The following is a 25,400-nucleotide window of genomic DNA, read 5'->3' on the forward strand; positions in this document are numbered from 1 at the left end:
ATCTGTGTTGGCCCTGCGATGATGTGGCGACTTGTCCACGGTGTACCCCGCCTTCCACCCAATTGTAGCTGAGATAGGCTCCAGCGCCCCCCTGCAACACTGAAGGGAATAAGCGGTAGAAAATGGATGGTAATCTTTTACAATGAAAAGTGGGGCATCAAAGTTATCCGGTGCGGTCTGTAGAGCGAAGGAAGGATGAAATAGGGCTCAAAACATAGGTATGTGTCTACATTCATTTTTAGCGTTTGCATCTTGACTTTACTTTTATGAGCTAACAGCAACAGATTGTTATTGCTGTTCTTCCTAATCGGGAACCAGCGAGATTAGTTTGCATACGGTAACTATAAGCTTAATTGGGTGAAACGTCTGAAGAAAACAGGAGGTAACTTTGGAACATCTGTAAAGCAGAAAATCCAGAAAAGCACGAAGGTTGAAGAAGACGATAACAGAAACTTAAAGGAGAACTGCCATTTTTGTGAAATTTTGCCTATCATTTACAATCGTTATGAAAAACATGACGACAGATAGGTTGTTGAAAATGCATTCTAAATATTAATGAGGGCCCATGGGAGTTCTTCTATTTCGGCCATGAAATCCAATAGATATCCATTCAAAAACCGCCAACAATACTCCATTTCCATTTTCTAACTTGAAAATTAATTAAGTATTAGTGATATTTTTATTATCAGCGCTAACGCAGATTAACTATTTATTGCAGCGCCGTGATCACTACCGTGTGTTCTTATGTTTACATTTGAGTGGTCTGCTGTTTCCTCGCTTCCTTGCTCCCTGAAAGTTTATTCTAGATCATAAATTCTGCATCTCACCTGGAGAGAAGTTTGAGTAGGTATTCCGACAAGTTGGTACACTTTGACAACCACTTAGGACTCGGAAATGGCCAGAGCGACACAAAAAGACGCATTGTCCTCCCTATACCCCACCCTATTTTTTCATAAGGATTATGAGACATTCTTCACCTAAACATTTTGTAGAATACAATCTGATTGCTTGTGTCTGCAGCGATCACTTTGTAAAATGTTTGTTTGAACATTTGACTTGTTTGAGAAACTTTCTCCGATGCAATTGAATATATTCTCCACCCTATTAGTAGTGTTTGAGAGCAAAACTAAATGTAACGAAAATACAATAGATCGCATTAGTTTGGGTTCATTTGTAGTTTGTATGCCTAAATGCCGACAAAGACCTTCTTGTGCAAATAAACGTCATGTTAAGTCCTAGTAATAAATACTGTGATGGTTGGTCCAATCCACTGTATTTTCATTATCCATTTTCATAACAGAAACTAAAAGCTTAGCTGTTGTTGTGCACAAAAGCCAAGTGCTTTTTTCAACACGGATGGCCACATCATAGCGTCTTTGGTGATATTTGTCAGACTCAAGAACATATCCTCAAAAGTATTAATAAACAAGAATATTAAATCTCTGGTAAACTCAACAGCATATATTGAATCTTGATATCGCTAACAAACATTGCTAAACAAAAGGGACATCTATAGCGAAGTAATGAGACAAAATATGAACTTCACACCATAAAAACAACTACAGACAATTTAAAAAGAGACTAATGTTAGTAGCTATAATCAACTTCAAACAAACGTATCCTTTATCTCATTAGCGTCACGATCACAGCAGCATGACACTCGTTATGTCAATCAAATACGTTACTTACCTAGGCACGAATAAGTCCAATTTTGTCTTTCAGGGATTAATGCTTCATTTGTGGACTCCTCAGTTGTAAAGACATGATGCACCTCCAATCTTTTTTTCTGTAAATCAGTAACATGTTGTTGATGATGAATGGTTTCAATCTTTCAAAAAGTATTTTTCTGAAGAGTGTATGAATCCACTTCACCCATTTTAAATATTTTTTCATGATCGCCATTAAACCTTTGAAAATACACCCTAATCTGCATTTATGCAGGTTAATAAACCGTATCAATCAATCAAAGTTTATTTATATAGCCCTTAATCACAAGTGTCTCAAAGGGCTGCACAAGCCACAACGACATCCCACATCAGAGCAAGAAAAAACTCAACCAAATGGGATGCAATGAGAAACCTTGGAGGGGACCACAGACTATTTTGGTCCTATGGGAATCACTAATAAGCCGGAGTTCTTAGAACACAGATTTCTTGCCGGAAAATATGGTACAATACAATCAGCAAGATAGGATGGCGCTAGACCGTTTAGTATTTTGTACGTTAGGAGTAAAACCTTGAAATTGCATCTTAAGTGCACAGGAAGCCAGTGCAGGTGAGCCAGTATAGGTATATATGTAGTGAGTCTTATTCTGCGTTGTGTAGTTTTTTAAGTAAGAGACACTCCACCATTCCGTCGTTTCATCATTTATTGGCCACCTGTTTTGGAAACACGAAACACATAAACAGGTCTCTACTTTTCTGGCGGAGTGATACCTCATCAGCAAAAGTCCGATAGAGGAAGTAAATATCCGAAAAAACCGCAGTCACTTCCTGCACCGGACATCCGGCTCTTCAAAATAAAACCAATACTTCAAACTAAACCTTAACACCCTGTCTTGTTCATAATATAGCGCAACAACATCACACTATTACATTTATATATAGAATAGAATAGAATAGAAAGTACTTTATTCATCCCTGAGGGAAATTAAGCACCACACTTCGCTCACAATAAACAATTATAATAATAAATAATATATAATATATATTATATATATATATCCATCCATCCATCCATCATCTTCCGCTTATCCGAGGTCGGGTCGCGGGGGCAACAGCCTAAGCAGGGAAACCCAGACTTCCCTCTCCCCAGCCACTTCGTCCAGCTCTTCCCGGGGGATCCCGAGGCGTTCCCAGGCCAGCCGGGAGACATAGTCTTCCCAACGTGTCCTGGGTCTTCCCCGTGGCCTCCTACCGGTTGGACGTGCCCTAAACACCTCCCTAGGGAAGCGTTCGGGTGGCATCCTGACCAGATGCCCGAACCACCTCATCTGGCTCCTCTCGATGTGAAGGAGCAGCGGCTTTACTTTGAGTTCCTCCCGGATGGCAGAGCTTCTCACCCTATCTCTAAGGGAGAGCCCCGCCACACGGCGGAGGAAACTCATTTCGGCCGCTTGTACCCGTGATCTTATCCTTTCGGTCATGACCCAAAGCTCATGACCATAGGTGAGGATGGGAACGTAGATCGACCGGTAAATTGAGAGCTTTGCCTTCCGGCTCAGCTCCTTCTTCACCACAACGGATCGGTACAACGTCCGCATTACTGAAGACGCCACACCGATCCGCCTGTCGATCTCACGATCCACTCTTCCCTCACTCGTGAACAAGACTCCTAGGTACTTGAACTCCTCCACTTGGGGCAGGGTCTCCTCCCCAACCCGGAGATGGCACTCCACCCTTTTCCGGGCGAGAACCATGGACTCGGACTTGGAGGTGCTGATTCTCATTCCGGTCGCTTCACACTCGGCTGCGAACCGATCCAGCGAGAGCTGAAGATCCCGGTCAGATGAAGCCATCAGGACCACATCATCTGCAAAAAGCAGAGACCTAATCCTGCGGTTACCAAACCGGAACCCCTCAACGCCTTGACTGCGCCTAGAAATTCTGTCCATAAAAGTTATGAACAGAATCGGTGACAAAGGACAGCCTTGGCGGAGTCCAACCCTCACTGGAAATGTGTTCGACTTACTGCCGGCAATGCGGACCAAGCTCTGGCACTGATCGTACAGGGAACGGACCGCCACAATAAGACAGTCCGATACCCCATACTCTCTGAGCACTCCCGACAGGACTTCCCGAGGGACACGGTCGAATGCCTTCTCCAAGTCCACAAAGCACATGTAGACTGGTTGGGCAAACTCCCATGCACCCTCAAGAACCCTGCCGAGAGTATAGAGCTGGTCCACAGTTCCACGACCAGGACAAAAACCACACTGCTCCTCCTGAATCCGAGGTTCGACTATCCGACGTAGCCTCCTCTCCAGTACACCTGAATAAACCTTACCGGGAAGGCTGAGGAGTGTGATCCCACGATAGTTGGAACACACCCTCCGGTCCCCCTTCTTAAAGAGAGGAACCACCACCCCGGTCTGCCAATCCAGAGGTACCGCCCCCGATGTCCACGTGATGCTGCAAAGTCTTGTCAACCAAGACAGCCCCACAGCATCCAGAGCCTTAAGGAACTCCGGGCGGGTCTCGTCCACCCCTGGGGCCTTGCCACCGAGGAGCTTTTTAACTACCTCAGCGACCTCAGCCCCAGAAATAGGAGAGTCCACCACAGATTCCCCAGGCACTGCTTCCTCATAGGAAGACGTGTTGGTGGGATTGAGGAGGTCTTCGAAGTATTCCTTCCACCTATCCACAACATCCGCAGTCGAGGTCAGCAGAACACCATCCGCACCATACACGGTGTTGATAGTGCACTGCTTCCCCTTCCTGAGGCGGCGGACGGTGGTCCAGAATCGCTTCGAAGCCGTCCGGAAGTCGTTTTCCATGGCTTCCCCGAACTCTTCCCATGTCCGAGTTTTTGCCTCCGCGACCGCTGAAGCTGCACACCGCTTGGCCTGTCGGTACCTGTCCACTGCCTCCGGAGTCCTATGAGCCAAAAGAACCCGATAGGACTCCTTCTTCAGCTTGACGGCATCCCTCACCGCTGGTGTCCACCAAGGGGTTTTAGGATTGCCGCCCCGACAGGCACCAACTACCTTGCGGCCACAGCTCCGATCTGCCGCCTCGACAATAGAGGTGCGGAACATGGTCCACTCGGACTCAATGTCCAGCACCTCCCTCGTGACATGTTCAAAGTTCTTCCGGAGGTGGGAATTGAAACTTTGTCTGACAGGAGACTCTGCCAGACGTTCCCAGCAGACCCTCACAATGCGTTTGGGCCTCCCAGGTCTGTCCGGCATACTCCCCCACCATCGCAGCCAACTCACCACCAGGTGGTGATCGGTAGAAAGCTCCGCCCCTCTCTTCACCCGAGTGTCCAAAACATGAGGCCGCAAATCCGATGACACAACTACAAAGTCGATCATGGAACTGCGGCCTAGGGTGTCCTGGTGCCAAGTGCACATATGGACACCCTTATGTTTGAACATGGTGTTTGTTATCGACAAACTGTGACGAGCACAAAAGTCCAATAACAAAACACCACTCGGTTTCAGATCCGGGCGGCCATTCTTCCCAATCACGCCTCTCCAGGTTTCACTGTCGTTGCCAACGTGAGCGTTAAAGTCTCCCAGTAGGACAAGGGAATCACCCGGGGTAGCACTTTCCAGTACTCCCCCGAGTGTTCCCAAAAAGGGTGGGTACTCTGAACTGCTGTTTGGTGCATAAGCACAAACAACAGTCAGGACCCGTCCCCCCACCCGAAGGCGGAGGGAGGCTACCCTTTCGTCCACCGGGTTGAACTCCAACGTACAGGCTTTGAGCCGGGGGGAAACAAGAATTGCCACCCCAGCCCGTCGCCTCTCACTGCCGGCAACGCCAGAGTGGAAGAGGGTCCAATCCCTCTCGAGAGAAGTGGTTCCAGAGCCCTTGCTGTGCGTCGAAGTGAGTCCGACGATATCCAGCCGGAATTTCTCGACTTCGCGCACTAGCTCAGGCTCTTTACCCCCCAGAGCCGAGGATCGAACCGCCAAGTGCCCTGCCTTCGGCTGTCGCCCAGCTCACATTGCACCCGACCTCTATGGCCCCTGCTATGGGTGGTGAGCCCATTGGAGGGGTGACCCATGTTGCCTCTTCGGGCTGTGCCCGGCCGGGCCCCATGGGAACAGGCCCGGCCACCAGGCGCTCGCCATCGTGCCCCACCTCCGGGCCTGGCTCCAGAGGGGGGCCCCGGTGACCCGCGTCCGGGCAAGGGAAATCTGGGTCCATGGTTTTTCATCTTCATAAAGGTCTTCGAGCTGCTCTTTGTCTGATCCCTCACCTAGAACCTGTTTGCCTTGGGAGACCCTACCAGGGGGCTTTATGCCCCCGGACAACATAGCTCCTAGGATCATTGGGACACGCAAACTCCTCTACCACAATAAGGTTGCAGCTCAGAGAGGAGATATATATATATATATATATATATATATATATATATAATATAATATATGGATAATATAAATATATTCTACATTTAAATGTAGTCAAGAAGGAACATATGCATTATACAATCTGATGGCTGTCGGTATGAAGGACCTCCTGTGTCGTTCCGTGTTACATTTTGGGAGTCTGAGCCTTCCACTGAACGTGCTCATTCTCTCCACAAGGTCCGAGTGTAGTGGGTGGGAGGTGTTGTCCATAATGGCTAGGAGTTTGCTAGACTTCTCCTCTCTGACACCACCGCCAGAGAGTCTAGCTCCACTCCCACTACGTTACTGGCCTTCTCTACCAACTTGTCCAGTCTGTATGTGTCCCTCGCTCTCGCTCGCAAGCCACGGCGTACACATACATATAAGTGTGTCCTGAGCGTGACGTTAAAGTGCATCCGGCAGTGGAGGCTCCTCTATGGGGTCTTGGGGCACTAGGAGGTTAACCCCTTTACTACTGTTACCCCAGGTGGCCCTTGGCAAAGGCCTAGTACCTGACTGCCCCCTCGCCAAGAATATGGTGAAGACCTCAACGGCGGAGCAGGCGGAAGACAGCAGATTTAAGAAATACCACAACAGCTGCGATGGCGGATGAAGGCTGCAGCAGAAAAGAGTCCCCAGTCGTCTTGGACTCCATGCCACTGGACCCTGACCCGATTCTTTCAAGGATCGCGTGGTGTCTGTCTGTGCACCAGTCTCCCCATGTAAAACAAAGTCACGCACAGGCCTCCTCCATAATCGTCATACTCGTTTCAAGTGACCGCCGATGATGATCTATATAGGTTTTAGATCATAATATGATCAAAGTTTTTTGTTGTTGTCAAAAGTCTAGCAGCCGCATTTTGTACCAACTGTAATCTTTCAATGCTAGACATAGGGAGGCCCGAAAATAATACGTTACAGTAATCAAGACGAGACGTAAAGAACGCATGGATAATGATCTCAGCGTCGCTGGTGGACAAAATAGAACAAATATTAGCGATATTACGGAGATGAACGAAGGCTGTTTTAATAACACCCTTAATGTGTGACTCAAATGAGAGAGTTGGGTCGAAGATAATACCCAGATTCTTTACCGAGTCGCTTTGTGTAATTGTTTGGTTGTCAAATGTTAAGGTGGTATTATTAAATAGAGGTCGGTGTCTAGCAGGACCGATAATCAGCGTTTCCATATTCTTTGCGTTGAGTTGAAAAAAGTTAGCGGACATCCATTCTTTAATTTCATTAAGATACGCCTCCAGGTGACTGCAATCCGGCGTGTTGGTCAATTTTAGGGGCATGTAGAGTTTGGTGTCATCAGCATAACAGTGAAAGCTAACACCGTATTTACGTATGATGTCACCTAGCGGCAGCATGTAGATGCCAAAGAGTGCAAGCCCAAGAACCGAACCCTGCGGAACTCCGTACGTTACCTCAACATACTCAGAGGTCACATTGTTATGGAAAACGCATTGCATCCTGTCAGCAAGATAGGATTTTAAAGGCCTACTGAAATCAGATTTTCTTATTTAAACGGGGATAGCAAGTCCATTCTATGTGTCATACTTGATCATTTTGCGATATTACCATATTTTTGCTAATAGGATTTAGTAGAGAACATCCACGATAAAGTTCGCAACTTTTGGTCGCTAATAAAAAAGCCTTGCCTTTACCAGATGTAGCAGACGATGTGCGCGTGACGTCACGGGTCGAAGGGCTCCTCACATCCTCACATTGTTTATAATCATAGCCTCCAGCAGCAAGAGCTATTCGGACCGAGAAAGCGACGTTTTCCCCATTCATTTGAGCGAGAATGAAAGATTTGTGGATGAAGAAAGTTAGAGTGAATCACTAAAAAAAAAAAAAAAAAAAGCGGCGCCAGTGGGAGCGTTTCAGATGTAATTAGACACTTTTACTATGATAATTCTGGAAAATCCCTTATCTGCTTGTTGTGTTAATAGTGTTTTAGTGAGATTATAAAGTCATACCTGAAAGTCTGAAGACTGCGGTGAACGCCAGTGTCTTTGAGAGAAGCCAGGGAGCCAAAATCACAGCTGCCTTTTTGAGCTGCAGGAGGAGGTCGCATAATCCACTCAAGTCTCCGGCAAGAGCCGACTTAATATCACAATTTTCCCATCCTAAAACTTGCTGGTTGACGTAGAGAAACATGTTCGCTTGACCGCTCTGTGTTAAAGCTTCACAACAAACAAAGAAAAACGTCTGTATTATTAATTTAACATATTGCAAAAGATTCAGCAACACAGATGTCTAAAATACTGTGTAATTATGCGATGAAAAGAGACGACTCTTAGCCGTGTGTGGTGCTGGGCTGAAATATCCCCTCCAACCAATAACGTCACAAGCACGCGTCAACATAAGCGTCATCATTCCGCGACGTTTTCAACAGGATACCTCGCGGGAAATTTAAAATTGCAATTTAGTAAACTAAAAAGGCCGTATTTGCATGTGTTGCAATGTTAATATTTCATTATTGATATATAAACTATCAGACTGGGTGGTCGATAGTAGTGGGTTTCAGTAGGCTTTTAACCAAGACAATGCTAAGTTTGACATACCAATATTTGTGTTTTGATACTTTCTAATAAAATATTATGATCGACAGTCGCCTAATGGGATTCCAGGCCATCACCCGATGCCCAAAAGTGTGGAAGGTCACACGATTGCAAACCAGCAATTTAGAGGTATAGTATTTCTCAAACTTTTTTCACCAGAGTACACAGTCTGAAACTTGAAAATTATTGCAACCTGCTACAGAACGGGAACCTTTTCCGAGAGAGCTTGCTTCCAGTCTGATGCATCTGTCCTGGTCACACATCTCTTTTTCTCAGGCACGTTTTCATCTTTTGCAGCCGCTTTATTTACACAATCTATCTTCTCTGCTGCAATCATTATTACTGCGAGAGTAATCAACCCATTCCCCCAAGGGGGTCATTAAGTTTTCATGCCACGAAAAAAAAATCAATTACTGGAACATGCTGGTTTGTTATTAACCTCCCAGATATTTTGACCACTTTCATCGCCAAATAAAGCAACCAACTTCTACCACAATAATAAACATATTAGGTTAAAGGGGAACATTATCACCAGACCTATGTAAGCGTCAATATATACCTTGATGGTGCAGAAAAAAGACCATATATTTTTTTAACCGATTTCCGAACTCTAAATGGGTGAATTTTGGCGAATTATACGCCTTTCTGTTTATCGCTCTGGAGGCGATGACGTCAGAATGTGACGTCGCCGAGGTATTACAGCCGCCATTTTCATTTTCAACACATTGTAAACACCGGGTCTCAGCTCTGTTATTTTCCGTTTTTTCGACTATTTTTTGGAACCTTGGAGACATCACGCCTCGTCGGTGTGTTGTCGGAGGGTGTAACAACACTAACAGGGAGGGATTCAAGTTGCACCACTGGCCCGAAGATGCGAAAGTGTCTGCCGCCAGACCCACATTGAATGGGCCAAAGTGTCTCCACATTTTACCGGTGATGACAGACATGGCACAGAGATGTTTGGATAACCTGCAGATGCATTTGCAACGATTAAGTCAACGAAATCACAAAGGTGAATTTTGTTGATCTTGACCTATGTGCTAATCAGACATATTTGGTCGAGGCATGACTGCCAGCTAATCGATGCTAACATGCTATGCTAATCGACGCTAACATGCTATGCTAATCGACGCTAACATGCTATTTACCAGCGGTGCTAAAGCTGACCTGGCACAGAGATGTATGGATAACCTGCAGATGCATTTGCAACGATAGTCAACGAAATCACAAAGGTGAGTTTTGTTGATGTTGACTGCCAGCTAATCAATGCTAACATACTATGCTAATCGATGCTAACATGCTATTTACCGGCGGTGCTAAAGCAGACATGGCACAGCGATGTATGGATAACCTGCAGATGCATTTGCAACTATATTACGTTTCCTTCCACCCACATTTAATGCGAAACAAACACTTACCAATCGACGGATTTAAGTTGCTCCAGTGTCACGAGATGCGAAAGTCCTGATCGTTTGGTCCGCACATTTTACCGGCGATGCTAACCCAGCTATTCGGCCATGCTATGGCTATGAAAAGCGTCAATAGCTATTCGCTGAATAGCTTCAGTTTCTTCTTCAATACTTTCATACTCCAATCATCCGTTTCAATACATGCGTAATCTGTTGAATCGCTTAAGCCGCTGAAATCCGAGTCTAGTTCCGAGCTAATGTCGCTATATCTTGCTGTGCTATTCCCATTGTTTGTTTATATTGGCAGCACTGTGTGACGTCACAGGGAAATGGATAGTGGTTTCGAAGATAGCGAAAATAAGGCACTTTAAAGCCTTTTTTAGGGATATTCCGAGACCAGAAAATTTTGAAAAAAACTTCAAAAAATACAACAAGCCACTGGGAACTGATTTTTATTGTTTTTAACCCTTTTGAAATTGTAATAATGTTCCCCTTTAAGGCTTTCATCAAAAGTGAGTGTTGTTATTTTTTTTATGAGCGTAAGTATGAACCAAAGCAGGCGTGCAGCACATGTTAAAGCTGCAAGTTCGACAGCTTGAGTGAGGAGATGCGGGGGACAGACTCAAAAGTTTAAAAAGTATCTTATCCAGCAGCGAGATGGAACGAGCGTGGATTAAACGTGCACAGAAACGATGCTGACGGATGACGACGAGGCTTGACAGCTTAACCGCCGCGTGTCTGTTCTCGTTCTGATTCTTTGCATAATTTAAAGAGTGTGAGAGGAGGTGAAAGTTGCACTGAGGACACACGGTGATTGTGTCACCAGACACTTTCAGGAGGATTCGTTAGCACATCTTCACCAAGAAGTCAAATATGCTTTTGGTGTTCACCTCACTACTGTTTGAACTGCAAAACGCTGCTTGACAAAGCTAAATCTCAGTCTAGATTTTAGTTCAGATGTCATGGAGATTTGCTACAGGAACTTTGCCTTTTTGTCGCCGTCTGTTTGTTGAAACTTAACGAAAATACCTAAACCAGGGGCTGGCAACCCACATTGAACCATATTGGACAAAAAATACCACAAAATAATCTGTCTGGAGCCGCATAATCAATCAATCAATCAATCAATGTTTACTTATATAGCCCTAAATCACTAGTGTCTCAAAGGGCTGCACAAACCACCACGACATCCTCGGTAGGCCCACATAAGGGCAAGGAAAACTCACACCCAGTGGGACATCGGTGACAATAATGACCCAAAAAAAATAAAAGACTTATGTTAGTGTTATAATGAAGGCAACACATGATTTAAGTGACTATATTAGCTATATTAGCCTACTATCAAAATGACTTTAAATGTTTTATATAAGTGTTATAATCAGGGGTCTCCAAAATCCGGCCCACGGAAGTCCCAAGTTAAAAATAAATAAATAATAATGTTTTCGTTTTTCATTTTTATTTTGAAAAAATCTGTCCTTTTTAATCCATTTTACTGTTGTTACCTGTTGTCTCTTAGCCCCTCAGTCAAATCATATTGTTGTAAAATGCATTTTCCCATCGATGACGTGACATCATCAGCGGCAAGTGCCTGCTCTTGCAGTCAATTAGTACTCACCAAATTTGACACACACATCATGACTGGCAAAAATTGCGATCTAATCAAAACACCAAACCCCAAAACTCAATATCACGCTCTAGCGCCCCCTAGGAAGAAAATACAGACAAAACTGTCTCTAACTTCCAGTAGGAATGGCATAGTAACATGAAACAAAAACCTCTAAGTAGGTCTCAGTTAGACCTATGTTTCATACAGTGACACCCCCCAGCTAAAGTTTGCAATTCCCCCTTCAATACAAAAGTTGGGTAAAAAATGTAGCTTTTTTTCAAACATTCACTCCTCTGAGGCCATTTGTCGTGTCGGCTTCAAATAAGCACAGGAGAGAGATTGAACCCTTTTGATTAAAAGTTGATGAAATAGTTTTAATTTGTCTTTAAAATCCTCCTGTGTGCAAGGACTTACAGTAATTCCTAAGTTTGTAAACAATAACAAAAATGATAATAAAAAATATCAATCCAATGAATATCAACCATTGGTATTGTTAATGTTGAAAATTGTATTGATCCACACACTAGTGTTGTCCCAATTCAAATATTTTGGTACCGGTACCAAAATGTACTTTAATACTTTTCTGAATAAAAGGGACCACAAACATTTTTATAATTGGCTTTTTTTTAACAAAAAATCTTAAAGTACATTAAACATGTTTCTTATTGTAAGTTTGTCCTTAAATAAAATAGCGAACATACAAGACAACTTGTGTTTTATTAGTAAGTAAGCAAACCAAGGCTCCTAATTTAGCTGCTGACATATGCAGTAACATATTGTGTCATTTTGTATTCTATTATTTTGTCAAAATTATTAAAGACAAGTGGTAGAAAATGAATTATTAATCTACTTGTTCATTTCTGTTAATATCTGCTTACCTTCTCTTTTAACATGTTCTATCTACACTTCTGTTAAAATGTAATACTTGGATACTTTACATTAGTTTTGGATGATAAAACAAAGTTAGGTGTCAAGTCATTACAGGTTTATACATTGGTAATATTCAAAGTCCTGTTCAGGGACACATTTCCTGAGTTTGTAAACAAAAATGTAATACAACGAATACATTTTTTTATTTTTTGATGCTAAAAAATATCGACGTAATCATAGTAGTATCGACTAGATACGCTTCTGTACTTGTTTTATTACAGTGGATGTTAGGTGTAGGTCCACCAATGGCAATTGTTTACATTGTTACCCCGGTGAGCTACGGTGTGTAGTGAAGCATGTTTAGCTATTCCTTGTCATGCAGGGATGATACTTGTAAGAAATGTACTTTATTTGTCGCCATGGAGGTGAGGATTAGTGATTTAGAATTAGCTAAAACACTACCGACTGGTGCTGGACTTTAGCTGCTAGCTAGCCATGTCTTAAAGCACCTCTTCCTGAGGGCGTTTCAGTGTTATAACTTCACCTTTATTGTTGTTTTTGAAGCCAATATGCGTCCGTTCTCCCTTTTCTGTCTACACACATTGTCTGCTTGTAAGTACTCTGTGATTGTGCGCTGCCGTACATGCCCGTCTGCTCTTATAACCAGCAATGACACGACATGACGATGACGGTGGGGCCGGAGGGGGGGGTGACCGGTACTTTTTAGAGGCGGTATAGTACAGAATATGATTAATTAGTATCGCGGTACCATACCAATACCGGTATACCGTACAACCCTAATCCACCCACTTTTGTTTGCCTTCAATAGCTCTAGCTTGCGGTTTGCAATTAGCTTATCCTGCTATGTTATATAGTGAAACACGTCCTCCAGGGATGATACTTGTAAGAAACATAGTTTATTTGCCACCATGGAGGCCAGGATTGCTGACTTAGAAGCGGCTTTGCACTGTGGAGGTAAGATAGCCGCTAGAAAGGATGCTACATTGCGTAGAGGACGCGTCTGTTTTCCTCGTCACTGTCAAATTTGCGGACACAGCAAGAATGTGTCAACAACTTGCATTATAACAATAGTATTAAAAGTTCAATTGCTGGCCAAATGTATACCATTTATCTTCTTTGTACAGCGCAAAATTTTCCTGCCAAGTGATGGTGTATTATACTGTATATAGGGTTGTGAGTAGGGCTGGGTGATATGGCCTTTTTTTAAATATCTCGATATTTTTAGGCCATATCGTGATATACGATAAATATCTCGATATTTTGCCTTGACTTTGAATGAACACTTGATACATATAATCACAGCAGTATGATGATTCTATGTGTCTACATTATAACATTCTTGTTCATACTGCATTAATATATACGGTACTCATTTTTAAACTTCCATGCAGAGAATGAAATCACAACTACCGGTAAGTCAATTGACCAAAACTGTATTTATTAAACAGTTATTAAGCAGTGGCACAAACATTCAAGTCATTTCCAAAACAGAACGTGCAAGATTGTCAAAGACATTTTAAAACAAGCTATTAGTGCACTTTTGTGCATGATGTCACACAAGATATTTCAATAACTATAAAATAAAAATTAGCTGCATAATAAGAAATCAAATAGTGTTCATCCTTCGCTATGTGGTAGGTTACTACGGACGTTATTAAATTCTGTTGACTATTTTTTTTCATACGGTGTTGATCTGGAAATGTTTGCCTCGGCATTTTGGTGGTGTGGGCGTGTGGCACCGAATGGAGATGTTGACATGCGGAGTAAGCACTCTTCATTCTCTAGCAGGTGACTTTTTAAATGATGCTACACATTAGCAGTAATGCTACTTTTTGTAGCAACGCTTTTGGCCCACACTTGACAAATTACGGTTGTCTGTTCGACATATTCCCACTTGAAGCCAAACCACCTCCAGACGATAGACCCCCCTGATGTTTTCTTGGGAATTAATTATTCCTTCATTGGCACCTTCTTTCTCTCGCCTGAGGGATTGAAGGTCCGTATTATCATCGCTTACGTGCAGCTAACGTTACCCATGCTGCTACCTACCTCTCTCCTCCGCGAGGGCGTATACGTATGTGACGTATGTAAGAAGGTGCGCTTGCTGTCTGTGAGAAGGACAGTCAGGAAAGAGCAATAAGAGCCTGTAGTGTAATGCCAGCAGCTAAAAGCAACTGCGTGAGACAGTATACTCAAATATCACAATATTGTCATTTTCTATATCGCACAGAGACAAACCCGCGATATATCGTGTATATCGATATATCGCACAGCCCTAGTTGTGAGTCTTAACAACTCACGATTCCATTAGATTTGGATTCTTGGGTTGAATTGAGTCTCGATTTAATATGATTCCCTGTGTACCTTGATTCCTGATTCCAACTCATTTTTACATTATATTATGTGGTATATCAATCGTAATAAAACCTTTTTTGTAAAAGGTTACAGGCTACAAAAGCTACTCTTTCGTAGGCTTTTGTGGTCTTTAGTGGTCAATTGTACGGAATATGTACTTGTGAAGGACTCTTGCTGTCGTGCGGGTTCCATGGACCACCGAGGAAGGACATGGCTTTGAGCAGTTTTGACTTTCTTTATTTTCCAATAAGAAAAGTATTTTTTGGGTTGCTTTTCAGTCACTAGCGTTGTTTGCCTCTCGCTCTCGCTCTCTTCCAGGTTGCATGCGCTTCGTCTCGTTCTGTCGTTGTCTCTCTGCCTCTCTCCCCGACGTTCATGGCTGCCGCCCTTTTAAACTGTGCGAGAGGATTCATTAATTGTATCCAGGTGCACGATCCACACATCTGATCTCGATTGTGGCGTCGCTCCCGGCACCCCCCGCCTCGCCGCTCGCTCGCCATCCCCGCCTCCTCGCTGCCATCTTGTCGGACTGTCGGCTCCGCCTCTCCACAGTACTGTACTGTTCAGTCTACTAATACAAGTTTCAATCAATCAATAAAAAAAACTATAGAAAATACATACTCATATAGTAGCACAGTTGTTATTAGTGAGAATATACCAATACTTATTTTAAGGTATTTTTGGGCTCATCGAGGTTAGCTAATTTGACTTGTTTTGGAAAGTCTTGACAAGCCAAATTTTCTTGTTCTATTGCCAGATAATTTTGCTTACTTCAAATAAAATACCCCTAATTTTTGTAATTGTTTTTCTTGTTTTTGAAGACTGACATTTTGCAGTGTACTCTATGAAACAAGTAGCTACGTTCTGGCACTGGAACGCAGGATCTGCTGGCTTATGAAGGATGCGAAGCTCTCTTCAGCCGCAGGTGTGTTGATTGCTGATTGTGTGTAGCAGGAGAGGAACGCCCGTGGGCGTGTCCAGAGGCACGCTAAGAGGAGCGCCCAGCAGGCTGTGTGGCGGGAAGAGCTTGAAAAAAGTAATTTTTATCTGTCTAACATTCTTTCTACTAACTAGTTAGCTACTAACTAATGCTAGTAAGTACAAAACCAGATGTTTTGCTTGCATCATACCGGGTTCACTGTGACTTTTGCTTCTCCAACTAGCAGGCGGGGAGGCTAGTAACCCACATTTTTGTTTGCAACTGAAAGCATAATAATGAGCTGTGAGACTGCTCGCATTCTGAAAAGCGTGTGAGCGAGATCACTCGTAAGCCAAGGTACAACTGTACGCTTGTAAAAGTGCTTTCAATTCAGTTGTATACAACTCCACTAAGAGTACCACAAAGACTTGATTTAACCGTCTGCTGAATCACAGATGAGCTGCAGCTGATGGGGGCTGACAGCCTCACTGACATCCCGCCTTCGTGCCCCGCGGCCACGCTAAACATCCTGACTTTCATGTGCTAATGCTGGGGTCAGAGGTCATTTGAGCACACACACGCACGGTGTCCCAAGTGTGCGTGCAATTTTATGCCCCTTTTAGTTTGACTGCTAATTCTAAGCAGAGGTAAATTTTTGAACATACTTCATTAACAAAGCGTTCTGGAGAAATCTTTAGAAGTTCGGAACCCGGCTTCTGTGTCCGCAGCACAGGATTAGGACAATGGCGGAGTAAATGTCAAATTGTTTTGTCAAATACGTCTTGTTGGTCGCCAACTGTGCGACGCTTTCAACAGAGCGAAGCGCTGAAGGTCAGTGTTTTCGCTGCGCGCCTGCTTGTCCACAAGCCCTTTTTGTCCTTTCAGCCACCCAGTGCTGGAATCTGCCTTTTGTGCACCAATGTGCCCTGCTGGGACTTCATTGCGGATCAATTTTCTGTCAAAAACACCTTTTGGAATTTTGCTGCTGAAAAGGTCAGACAGCAGCGGAACGATGGCATGAAGTTCACTAATCACAGATCCTCTATATCAGGGGTTCTTAATCTTTTTGACCTCGGGGCCCAGTTTTTCCACTATACTCAAATTTTAAAGGCCTACTGACACCCACTACTACCGACCACGCAGTCTGATAGTTTATATATCAATGATGAAATATTAACATTGCAACATGTGCCAATACGGCCGGTTTAGTTTACTAAATTGCAATTTTAAATTTCCTGCGAAGTATCCTGTTGAAAACGTCGTGGAATGATGACGCGTGCGCGTGATGTCACCGGTTTTAGCGGACATGTTCTTCCAGCCCGATCCAAGCCATAAGTAGTCTGCTTTAATCGCATAATTACTCAGTATTTGGTTATCTGTGTTGCTGAATCTTTTGCAATTTGTTCTATTAATAATGGAGAAGTCAAAGAAGAAAGATGTAGGTGGGAAGCGGTGTATTGCAGCTGCCTTTAGCAACACAAACACAGCCGGTGTTTCCTTGTTTACATTCCCGAAGGTGAAGCTTTACTATGGAACAGAGCGGTCAAGCGAACATGGTTCCCGACCACAAGTCAACCGGCAGGTTTCGGTGAGAAAATTGTGGTAATAAGTCGGCTCTTACCGTAGACATGAGCTGAGCTTGCGGCCTCCTGCAGCTGCGGACTCTCTTACCTCCTCCCACCAGAGACACTGGCGGTCACCACACCCGTGGCTACGCCCCTCCGACTTTCAGGTACCATATAATCTCACTAAAACACCAGTAACACAATAAGCAGATAAGGGATTTTCCAGAATTATCCTAGTAAATGTGTCTAATAACATCTGAATCGCTCCCACTGCCCTCGCCTTTTTTTTTCTTTTTTTTTCTATTCCTTCACTCTCACTATCCTTATCCACGAATCTTTCATCCTCGCTCAAATTAATGGGGAAATCGTTGCTTTCTTGGTCCTAATCGCTCTCGCAGCTGGTGACCATGATTATAAACAATGTGAGGATGTGAGGAACTCCACAACCCGTGACGTCACGCGCACATCGTCTGCTACTTCCGGTACAGGCAAGGTTTTTTTATTAGCGACCAAAATTTGCGAACTTTATCGTGGTTGTTCTCTACTAAATCCTTTCAGCAAAAATATGGCAATGTCGCTAAATGATCAAGTATGACACATAGAATGGACCTGCTATTCCCGTTTAAATAAGAAAATCTCATTTCAGTAGGCTTTTAACACTCAATATGTAATCTTACTCTTGATTTTAATCATATTCAATAATTACATATTTAGTGTTCAACCTTTTCAAGTAATATGAAAGCAAGATTATTATTTATTTAACACATAAACCTTAGGCTTAAGGCAGTCTGATTAGGAAAAATAAGTACCGTATTTTCCGGACTATAAGCCGCACCTGTTAAATCTTAGAAGGAAAATATTTGTTCATATGCTAGCCACACCGGACTGTAGATATATACCGTACTGTCATGTTCTGGGGTCTGGATTCTGTTTAGTTATGTTCTGTTTTGTTTTTGACTCCATTAGTTACTGTTTTTTGATGCACCCTTGTTTGTTTCGGTGGCCATGGTGGCATGAGTTTCACCTGCTGCTGGTGTTCGGACACTCGCACCTGTTGTCAATCATGACACAACTATTTAAGCCTGTAGTTGCCAGGTAGTCAGCCTGGCGGCATTACTCCTGATATCAATCAATCAATGTTTATTTATATAGCCCCAAATCACAAATGTCTCAAAGGACTGCACAAATCATTACGACTACAACATCCTCGGAAGAACCCACAAAAGGGCAAGGAAAACTCACACCCAGTGGGACGCCAGTGACAATGCTGACTATGAGAAACCTTGGAGAGGACCTCAGATGTGGGCAACCCCCCCCCCCCCCCCCCCCCCCTCTAGGGGACCGAAAGCAATGGATGTCGAGCGGGTCTAACATGATACTGTGAAAGTTCAATCCATAGTGGCTCCAAGACAGCAGCGAGAGTCCCGTCCACAGGAAACCATCTCAAGCGGATCAGCAGCGTAGAGATGTCCCCAACCGATACAGGCGAGCGGTCCATCCTGGGTCCCGACGAGCGGTCCATCCTGGGTCTCGACTCTGGACAGCCAGTACTTCATCCATGGTCATCGGACCGGACCCCCTCCACAAGGGAGGGGGGGACATAGGAGAAAGAAAAGAAGCGGCAGATCAACTGGTCTAAAAAGGAGGTCTATTTAAAGGCTAGAGTATACAGATGAGTTTTAAGGTGAGACTTAAATGCTTCTACTGAGGTAGCATCTCGAACTGTTACCGGGAGGGCATTCCAGAGTACTGGAGCCCGAACGGAAAACGCTCTATAGGCCGCAGACTTTTTTTGAGCTCTAGGAATCACTAATAAGCCGGAGTCTTTTGAACGCAGATTTCTTGCCGGGACATATGGTACAATACAATCGGCAAGATAGGCTGGAGCTAGACCGTGTAGTATTTTATACGTAAGTAATAAAACCTTAAAGTCACATCTTAAGTGCACAGGAAGCCAGTGCAGGTGAGCCAGTACAGGCGTAATATGATCAAACTTTCTTGTTCTTGTCAAAAGTCTAGCAGCCGCATTTTGTACCAACTGTAATCTTTTAATGCTAGACATGGGGAGACCCCAAAAATAATACGTACAGTAATCGAGACGAGACGTAACAAACGCATGGATAATGATCTCGGCGTCTTTAGTGGACAAAATGGAGCGAATTTTAGCGATATTACGGAGATGAAAGAAGGCCGTTTTAGTAACGCTTTTAATGTGTGACTCAAAGGAGAGAGTTGGGTCGAAGATAATACCCAGATTTTTTACAGAGTCACCTTGTTTTATTATTTGGTTGTCAAATGTTAAAGTTGTATTATTAAATAGAGGTCGGTGTCTAGCAGGACCGATAATCAGCATTTCCGTTTTTTTGGCATTAAGTTGCAAAAAGTTAGCGGACATTAATTGTTTAATTTCATTAAGACACGCTTCCAACTGACTACAGTCCGGCGTGTTGGTCAGCTTTAGGGGCATGTAGAGTTGGGTGTCATCAGCATAACAGTGAAAGCTAATACCGTATTTGCGTATGACGTCACCCAGCGGCAGCATGTAGATGCTGAAGAGTACAGGGCCAAGGACCGAACCCTGGGGAACTCCATACGTTACCTTAACATAGTCCGAGGTCACACTGTTATAGGAGACGCACTGCATCCTATCAGTAAGATAAGAGTTAAACCATGACAGGGCTGAGTCTGACATACCAATTCGTATTTTGATACGCTCTAATAAAATATTATGATCGACGGTATCGAAAGCAGCGCTAAGATCGAGGAGCAGCAACATAGATGACGCATCAGAGTCCATCGTTAGCAATAGATCATTAGTCAATTTTGCGAGGGCTGTCTCAGTCGAGTGATTTGCCCTGAAACCGGATTGAAAGGTTTCACATAGATTGTTAAACGCTAAGTGCTCATTTAGCTGCTCTGCAACAATTTTTTCGAGGATTTTCGAAATAAAGGGAAGGTGAGACACCGGTCGGTAGTTTACCATGAGGTCAGGATCGAGGTTAGGTCTTTTAAGGAGAGGATGAATAACCACTTTTTTGAATGCAACGGGAACAGTGCCCGAGGAAAGTGATAAGTTTATAATATTTAGCACTGATGGACCTAATAATACAAAAAGCTCCTTGATAAGTTTCCCAGGAAGTGGGTCAAGTAAACATGTTGTTTGTTTTATTCCATTTACACGTTGTAACAATCCTTCTAATGTTATTTCATCAAAACGAGAGAAACTATTTTGGATATTTGCAGTATCCGCCGTATATACAATCGTATCTGTGTTACTATAACCCCGTTGTAGCTGGGACGCATTGTCTTTAATCTCCTTTCTAATAAGTTCAATTTTCTTATTAAAGAACTTCATAAAGTCATTTGCCGAATGGGTGGAGCTACTGGAAGGAGTCCCTTGTTGGGTTAGCGATGCTACTGTACTAAACAGAAATTTTGGATCGTTTTTATTAATGCGGATGAGATTTGAGTAATAATTAGTTTTAGCTAAGGTAAGCATGCGTTTATAAGTTATTAAACTATCACTCCATGCTTGATGGTGCACCTCAAGTTTAGTCGTGCGCCATTTGCGTTCCAGCTTTCTACGTAATAATTTCTGAGCTCTAGTTTCTTCAGTAAACCATGGCGTACGCCTTTTTGGAGCCTTTTTTAGCTTCAGCGGTGCTATACTATCAATGGTTTCGCGCAGGGCATTGTTAAAGTTGTTAGTGAGGTTATCAATAGAGCCCACATACTTTGGGAACGGTGCCATTACCGAGGGCAGTAGGTCCGCAAGAGTCGTCGTTGTGGCAGCATTAATGTTGCGGCTGCTACAGCAGTTATTATTATTATTAGTATTATTAGCTTGCCGAACATGAGTCTGAACTTCGAATTTTATAAGGTAATGATCGGACATTACTTTAGTATACGGGAGTATCATAACTTTGGAAACGGTGATACCTCTGACAAGCACTAGGTCTATCGTATTACCGCTGCGATGCGTCGGTTCATTTATTATTTGTGTAAGACCACAGCTATCAATTATAGTCTGGAGCGCCACGCACGGTGGGTCCAATGGGGTATTCATATGGATATTAAAGTCCCCCATTATAATTATATTATCGGCGTGCGTCACTAGATCAGCAACAAACTCTGAGAATTCACTAATAAAGTCCGAATAGGGCCCTGGGGGGCGGTAGATAACGGCCAGGCACAGAGGCAGAGGTGTGGCAGACTTCATAGAAAGCACCTCAAACGATTTATATTTATTATTTAAGTTAGGACTAAAGTTAAAGTTTTCGTTGTATATTAGTGCGACACCCCCTCCCCTTTTGAGGTGACGGGCAATATGCGCATTCGTATAGTTAGGAGGGGATGCCTCATTTATCGCAAAAAAGTCGTCTGGTTTAAGCCAGGTTTCGCTAAGACCGATGACGTTAAGGTTGTTGTCTCTAATGACCTCATTGACTAATAACGTTTTGGGAGACAAAGATCTGATGTTTAGAAAGCCATATTATAGGTAGTGGGCTGTTTTAAGGAGTTGTTGATAAAATTATCCGTAGTAGCAATATTAATAATGTTGCGTTTATTATGCGCAGTGTACTTAAAATAATTACGACCATATCTAGGAATTGATATGACGGGAATTTTCAGATTGTCTACTTGGCGCTGCGATAAACTGAACGCATCATAATTTGCCACCTCAGTAGAACGCATGTCTAACTCTGACGTAGTCATAGACACAGTAGAAAAAACATTTTGTGAGTTGTGTATTATTCTACGAAAATTGCTATGTGTACAGGGATCATCCAGCCTGGCGCTGGCTAGTTCTAACTTAACTGACTCCATACCCAGGCTAGCAGGCTCTGTAATTGCATGTGACCGGGCTTGCTCTAGTGCAGTTAGTCAAATGTGGCTCAATGCGAAGTCTATGTTCCGAGACAAGAGGATAGCGCCTTCCTGGTTAGGGTGAAGGCCGTCTCTCCTCAGCAAGCCAGGTTTGCCCCAGAAAGAGGGCCAATTATCAATAAACGTAAATCCCTGTTGTCTGCAGAAGCTATCCAGCCACTTGTTAAGAGAGACTAATCTGCTATATCTCTCATCATTGCCTCTCCCAGGCAGGGGGCCAGAGACAATTACTCGATGCCTGGACATCTTTCTGGCGAGATTACAAGCCCTGGCTATGTTTCTCTTTGTAATCTCTGATTGTCTCATCCTAACGTCATTGGAGCCAACGTGTATTACTATATTCGCATAACTAGTGGTGCGGTTAGCCTGCCGTACGTGTTTACTAGACCTGTTGCGAGTTAGCTCCCTAAGATTAGCTTCAATGTCAGGTGCTCTGCCCCCGGGAATACACTTAATTGTGGCTGGTTTGCTAAGCTTTATGTTTCGGGTGATGGAGTCCCCTATGACTAAAGTGTGGTGCCCGGTAGACTGGGGTGTAGGACTAGCTAAAGGGCTAAATCTATTATGCGTCTCAACCGGTACACCGTAGCTTGTAGGCCGGTTAGGGCTGCTACAAGCTGGGCTAGTTAGCTCGCTACAGCTAACGCTAGCAGATGTGTCCGCAACATCTAAAGTTACGAAATTACACTGCTCTAACTGGCGGACACGGCTCTCTAGCAAAGCCAACCTATCCATGAGTAAAGTGCACGAAGCGCAGGAAGCCATACTCACAGAAACTTTCCGTCGCCGAGTGGGGTGCCAGCTGTCTTCGGGAAGTGGTGGTCACGGTGGCGGGGGAGAAGCTTCCTTCAGACCGGCGCTGCCTTTCTCCGCTAGCCTCGTTAGCTTAGCAGCTAGCTAGCTGAGGGCGAAGTGGTGAGACAGAGATCGGGTGATTTGTAAGTTAAATTGAACTATTAAATATGTTCGATAAGTTATAAATAAAGCTGCAAAACAGTTAAAATCACACAGATAGAACGATACTTAGCTTTTTTGCAACAAGAGCAGTCAGCGAGCAGTCATTCACGTTGACCCAAATGATTACGCGGTCCATGCCATAGTGCTCATGCCATTGCTCTGTTGTTTTTTGACTTTTTCACGCCACAGTATTTGTTTTTGTTTATGTCAATAGTTCAGGCTATGTGTTTACGTTTTTGTTCCTAGCTAAGTTTGTGTGTCCGCCTGGTGCGCGCCTTTGGTTTGTTCCTTTGATAGAATAATTAAATCATGTCGTTACCTTCACGCCTTGTCCAGTGCAGTCGCTTAGCACCCTGGGAAAACAAACCGCTCCATAGTCCAAGTCCTAACAAGTACAGGCCAAAAGATTGGACACAACTTCTCATTCAATGCGTTTTCTTTCTTTTCATGACTATTTACATTGTAGATTGTTACTGAAGGCATTTTTATTCACTGTACATATCTCAATTGTCTGCGATGAGGTGGTGACTTGTTCTGGGTGTACAACGCCTTCCGCCCGAATGCAGCTGAGATAGGCTCCAGCGACCCCAAACGGGACAAGCGGTAAAAAAAGGATGGATGCATGGATACCTTAATTGTTTTCAAACAGTGCCTGTAACACGGCAGTAAAACTGCTTATTAAAACAATACAGAAATCATCGTCATGGACCCACTAGCTGCGGAAGCTAGTTCTCCAATCAGCTAAACAGACTCAATAACTCCACGGTGACGTTTTGGCGAATTCAATGAGAGATTTGTGAAACTGAAACCATACGAAAAAAAATGACATTCTAAGTTAATATTACTAACACAGACACTCGCAAACGTGTTAGCATATTAGCTAAAGCAAATGAGGCTAGCTTCATTACATTACAATAACACGTACAAATATGCATGAAAACACTCCTACAGACATCACACATGGGGCGGTTTAGTGACTATGAATTGTTTTAATTAAATTGTAAAACTTACAGATGTTGCTTGGAGTGATGAATGAAGAATCCTTTCAAGCAGAGACACACGGTCTAACTTTCGGTTAAAGGCATTAAAACAAGTACTACATTTTCAACCCGCAACACCTGCAGTGAGTGAAGTCCTCCAAAAGATGCCGCTAGAGCACAAACAATAAAGCACCATTTCGTTGTCTTTGCTTGTGTAATGAAAAACAAAAGACGGCCGTTAGCGAAGAAAAATTCTTAAATCAGCCACACCATTTTATAAGCCGCAGGGTTCAAAGCGTAGGGAAAAAAAGTAGCATATATTCCGGAATTTACGTTACTAACCAAATATATTGCATAACAAAAAAACTCAGAAATAACTGACAAAATATAAATATACATACTATTATTTTGCTAAAATAAAGTAAATAATTATGTTTTTTAACTAAACTGTCAATTAAGGTAAAGTGCAATTGAAAATACTGCGTCGACACTTTAGACATAATTTTTGTTGTTTGATTTGGTCATTACTGCCACAAGTGGTGGAAAAATGTATTACAACTGAGTACCACTGTGGCCCATAAGGACCACGGCTCACAAACAAATGTGTTTTGGCGGCCCTTTAGGGTAGTGGTTCTCAACCTTTTTTCAGTGATGTACCCCTTGTGAACATTTTTTTAATGTATATTGTTTTTTATGTTGATTTAATAAAAAAAAAAAAAATATATATATATATATATTTTTTTTTTTCTTTTTTAAATAAAAATGTATAAAAAATTATTCTGCGGCCCGGTACCAATCGGGACACGGCCCGGTGGTTGGGGACCACTGCCCTAGAGCAGTGGTCCCCAACCACCGGGCCGTGGCCCGATAGGAATTTTTTATTAATTTTTATTTAAAAACAAAATATATATACACTTACAATTAGTGCACCAATCACAAAAACCTCCATTTTTCATGACAAAAACGTCCCTTTTTCATGACAAAGAAAAACAAACAAAAAAAAGATCCCCCCGCTGCCCCACCCCACCCGGGCCGCGGGACAAATTATTAAGCGTTGACCGGTCCGCGGATACAAAAAGGTTGTGGACCACTGCTCTAGGGGACGGACGCTCATGGACCAACAATGGGCCCTGGCCCTATGGTATAGAAACACTGATATAAACTACAAAGATGTGTTTTAAAGGTAGATTCAAATCAAAATAT

At 43.2% G+C, this 25,400-nt stretch overlaps 2 long non-coding RNA genes across 2 annotated transcripts in view; one reads left to right on the top strand and one right to left on the bottom strand.

Annotated features, from left to right (window-relative positions):
- Positions 1–24,323, bottom strand: LOC133555653 (uncharacterized). Its single transcript, XR_009807352.1, has 3 exons — positions 24,229–24,323; positions 1,690–1,786; positions 1–99 (listed from the first exon to the last, which is right to left on the bottom strand). It is a non-coding gene; the product is annotated as an uncharacterized LOC133555653 (long non-coding RNA).
- Positions 1–25,400, top strand: part of LOC133555654 (uncharacterized) — an 83,668-nt gene that overhangs the window by 54,731 nt on the left and 3,537 nt on the right. The window lies entirely within an intron of this gene.

Source organism: Nerophis ophidion, linkage group LG07 (genome assembly GCF_033978795.1).
Source record: "Nerophis ophidion isolate RoL-2023_Sa linkage group LG07, RoL_Noph_v1.0, whole genome shotgun sequence".
NCBI classification, from domain to species: Eukaryota; Metazoa; Chordata; class Actinopteri; order Syngnathiformes; family Syngnathidae; genus Nerophis; species Nerophis ophidion.